A 4,584-nucleotide genomic window follows, 5' to 3' on the forward strand; every position below is an offset into this window, starting at 1 on the left:
TATTCCCCACCAATGTCGGTTTCTTTATGAGAGGAAAAATAGAGCTGGTAAGCTATAAAACTGCATATTATGGCTGCGTGTAGAACACGTAAACCACAATCCTCTTGTCTTCTCATATGCTGTAAATACAATAAAACTTAAAATATACAAGACTATAATTTTCCGAGTAGTTTTGTATGGGTGTGAAAATTGGCCTCAAACATCAAGGGAAGAGCATACTGAGGAGAATTTCAGGACAAATGAAGAATTAAATAAAACTGCATAATGAGGAGCTTCAGCAACATGTAATACTTGATACATAACCTACAGCGTTGCTATATTAACCCTCTGATGACGTTAATATAATAAAAGAAAGGATTATATTAAAGAAGAAACAATTAATTCATCGCAACACTAAACTAAAATAATGTCATTTTGTATTCAACGAGGCATACAAATTGAAAGAGTCGATGCAACAATGTGCATTTTGGTTAATCCAGGAAGTGTATTTAGATCTGATAAACATACGATTGATAATAATTCTGCACGGTAGGGCAAATTAAAGCTTAACAGATATAGTTAGTTATTTAGAGAGGGTGGGTTTCCCCATGCACCGCGACCAGTTTGATCTATTGTACTTCCCTCTATGATATTCTACCAGTCTCTATACCCTACCGATAAATGGTGCGTACCATCAGTCCCGCCGAGCAAGCGAGTTCGGCCACTTGCTTAGCGGTATCTATAATGCTTCCCCCATCTATCAGAGGCCTTAGAGACTATTGTTGAGCGGGAAACGTCCTGGAATTTGGCTCGGTGATCCCCTTTGGGGATATGAGGTTCTTTTACGTGCCGTAAAGTCCCTCCCGGAGGACTTGTTCCCTGAATTTTTCCGACGATCTCCGCCGGGTATTTGAACCCGCGTACCACGAGTCATGAGGTGGGAACGTTACCTCTAGACTACGGAGGCCGCTTTAACAGATATAACTTAACTTGTTTAAAATTACGAGAACAAAAATATACTACTGCTAACACAGGAACAACTTCCAAGCGCTACCAACCAGCCCCGTGAAACTCCCATGCTATTGGCTGGCAACATGGCCGCCATGACCGCCATGACCGACCTGAGTTGTAACCCCCGAGACGAAAGAGACCGATACAGGTGTTTCTTAATGGTGTGAGATATGAACTCCGAGGGTATGAGGCATGTACAGGCTAAGCTCGCTGCTTCGTTACATCTGAATGCACTGTTCTTCGTGTTCGTCCGTTGTTTGTGGTACGTCTGTGGTACTGTGGGACCGGTTTTGATGTGAAAGAAAGAATGGTAAGTTTCCTCCTTTGCTGGTGACGGAAAAGAATTTTAACGTCTAGTTCCGTGGATTTACATGGAAGAAACCAAGTATTTTGATACGAGCTCCAGTTAATTTCATTTTACACTCTGTTAAGGACAATATTATACGTTACAGTGAGGGTTCAGTTGTATATAGTGTGTTTTTTATTATTGAAATCGTTAGTGGAAGAAAGCTAATATATGGACAGGCCATATAGAATAATCTTGTGGGGCTTGTGGGTGGTGAGAAGTGTGTGTAAGCTTTTGGACGAAAGCTAGGTGGGACAGAGGAAGTATTTCTGTGGCTGCCCGGGACATAGAGCATGTGGGACCAGGTGATAGTTAAGTTATCCCAGGATGTAATTAATCACTTTGCCATTAAGACATGATGTAAGACATGATGGTGAGTAATCAGCTCCCCGTGCTCGTTTTATAAATGGTTTCATGGTCACGAGGGCAGGTCTGGGTGGTATGGAAAAATAGACCTTATCCAAACGGAATCGAACCATGACTTCTCAGTTTTCCAGCCTGTTGACCATTTGCTGTCCCTACCAGCAGCTAGGGTCCAGGAGGGAGTAAAATTTAGTTCCACTCCCCCAGTGTTATATTTAGGGAAAGGAAGGAAATTTTGTGTTCTTATTTAGATGTTCATATGCGTAGAGTTTATGTTTTATGTCGTATAATAGCCCCCCCCCCTTTATTGTTTGCACCTATAGTCTTGTGTTGACAACATTTTAAGTAAATGCCCATTGCAGTGCAAGGGCCAGTTTATATGGCTCACCCCTCATATTCAAGGCCCGTTGTCCTCCTGTTACTGGGGACTGAAAACATTACTCTTCTTAGCAAAAGTAGGTGCCCTCCTGAGCTCTGGGATATTGGTGCATGTAGTCCAAAAGTTTGTGTATGCTTTTTGTTCTTTTTTGTTTTGTTACTGTAGCATTGTTCAGGTAAAGTTACATCTGGACTTAATTAATTAAACATCCGTCCATGAAGATGTATGGGTAAGTGACAGTATAGCTCCCCCATTCTCAGCCTTTTCACTAGATAGAGGAGTGTTCAACTTCGGGCTCCTGCTGCTCCATTCCTGGAGAAACACCCCAGATATCTATGTTTTTTGGAGGCTTGTTGCCCCATGGAACTGGTCTGGGTATTATGGAGAAAAGAAAAATCTCATACCTGTGCTGGGAATTGAAACCTGACTCCTTGATTGTCCATCTTGTAGCCTGGACAACTGCTGTAACCCAGTTTCTGCAAATTTTCTGAAACAGCATTCAGTTGAGCCTTGTAGGAAAGCAAATCCAGTAAGGTACTCTAACTGGGAACTGGTCTGTCTCATTGTGTCCGTGTGATGCCAAATCATGAACACTGCAGAATATGCTGCAAGCTGGAAGGTCACAGGTTCGAGTCCCGCTGTAGTTGATGTCTTTAATTTACCTAATCTGTCCAGCCGCAGTATGGCTCTGGGGTGAACTCAGCTTTTAACAGAAATAGTACCAGGAATCTTCTTTGGGGGTAAAGGGCATCTGCGCATAAGCCTGACAACCTTACTGCCATCTGTGAGCTGATTGTATAGAAAATGTGGGAGCCTCAACATCTCACAACCCCGTGGGCCTTTGCGGCTGGATACAGGGATAACTTATTTTTACACAGTTTGTAACCATTTTTGTTCATTTAATTTACATATGAGTCATTTCATCGCAACTCACTATGGAAAAGTGCTGTATTTAACTCAGTTTGCTTCAGTTTCAGTGAAAATAGATGAATTTATAGATGCCATAGAAATTGATTGTCTTCCAAAATTGTATCACCCAGTGTCTTGCAGATTATGTGGAGCAAGGGGAATGAAAATTCTAAAGAAGACTGCATTTTTTGGGATGTTGCTTGGATGAGAAATTATAATAACTTCTGTTTTGTACAAGCTACAGAGCTCATTCGGGGCTTGTAATCAAGGTAATCAGATGCTTTTGTGACAGATGTATAACTAAAATTCAGACAGAGTAGTTTGGTTTCAATGTCAACTGATATAACATTTGATTTACCTGGAAATGAAGAAAGGGTTCAAAAACTTGTAGCACGATATACAGGAATATGTGATCTTTGGACAGCTATGGGAAAATATGATCTTGGTAATAAAATCATGAAGATGCTTATGTTGAAATTGTAGGATATTTACCATGTGTTTATCTTAGTAAGGTCTACAATACAATAATTTACTGACAAAAACCTGGTGGTAATACTATAAGTCATTTGTACATGTAAACATGCTACTTGCCGGTTTTTGTTGTTGCTTAACTTCTCAGTGGTTAACTGTGTTTCAGCATGTGTTAAATTATATATTCATCCAGTGGATCTTCTTGGATCTGCTTTCTTTAGAACTTCACAAAAAGAATGCTCAGCATGTTTGGCGGTTGAGAATAGAATGGTGACAAACCATGAGGATGGAAAGAGCTGAGTGTTACTTCCACTGAGTTCTCAATTACTGTCATGTATTGTTGTAGCTGTTGAATGTCTTATAAATAAAGAGTTCTTCTCCCATGACTTTAGTTCAGTAACAGACCCAAAGTTCATGTTTAGTGTGTTGGTTTGTTGCTATATGAAGAGTTATCTTGGAATCATTATTTGGTCCGTGTAGTGTTCCTGCAGGCTTGTCCCTTTATGGTTGTCCGTAGGTCTTCACATGCAGTCTTGCCATGAGCAGTGACTATGAAATGTCATTCGGTGGTAGGATCCCCAAAATCTTCTTCCTGTAGTTAAATTTAAGAAGTTTAACAATCGGGTAGTCTGCAGATCCCTATAGTTCACCATTTGCTCTTGTTTTTCTACATGACTAAAATGGATGTGTCTCTGATCCAATAATAATGACTCCAGTGACACCCTCCATCCATACACCTCACTCACCAATCCTGTAGAACATAGAGTATAGTTGATAGTTTCTTGTCCCCTGTCAGTGAGGGAGGAAGGCTCTTTTCCTTGATACAGTAACTCTGAAGGGAAAGTATCCAGGTACTCCAGCAATGCCGTACCAACATCTGAACAACTACACATGAACTCTGAATCGAAAGTATCCAGGTACTCCTGCAATGCCGTACCAACATTTGAACAACTACACATGAACTCTGAATCGAAGGTATCCAGGTACTCCTGCAATGCTGTACCAACATTTGAACAGCTACACATGACATGGTAAAAGTTAGCTTCACATCCCTGTACCATCAACCATCAAANTAGTTGACAGTTTCTTGTCCCCTGTCAGTGAGGGAGGAAGGCTCTTTTCCTTG

General features: G+C 40.9%; 1 long non-coding RNA gene across 1 annotated transcript; it reads left to right on the plus strand.

The window, feature by feature from the left end:
• Nucleotides 1–901: 901 nt before the first annotated feature.
• LOC111866317 lies at nucleotides 902–4,524 on the plus strand. The gene is made up of 3 exons (XR_002843122.2): nucleotides 902–1,300; nucleotides 3,129–3,256; nucleotides 3,625–4,524. It is a non-coding gene; the product is annotated as an uncharacterized LOC111866317 (long non-coding RNA).
• The last annotated feature ends 60 nt before the right edge of the window (nucleotides 4,525–4,584 follow it).

This window comes from Cryptotermes secundus, unplaced genomic scaffold (assembly GCF_002891405.2).
Source record: "Cryptotermes secundus unplaced genomic scaffold, Csec_1.0 scaffold14569, whole genome shotgun sequence".
NCBI lineage: Eukaryota > Metazoa > Arthropoda > Insecta > Blattodea > Kalotermitidae > Cryptotermes > Cryptotermes secundus.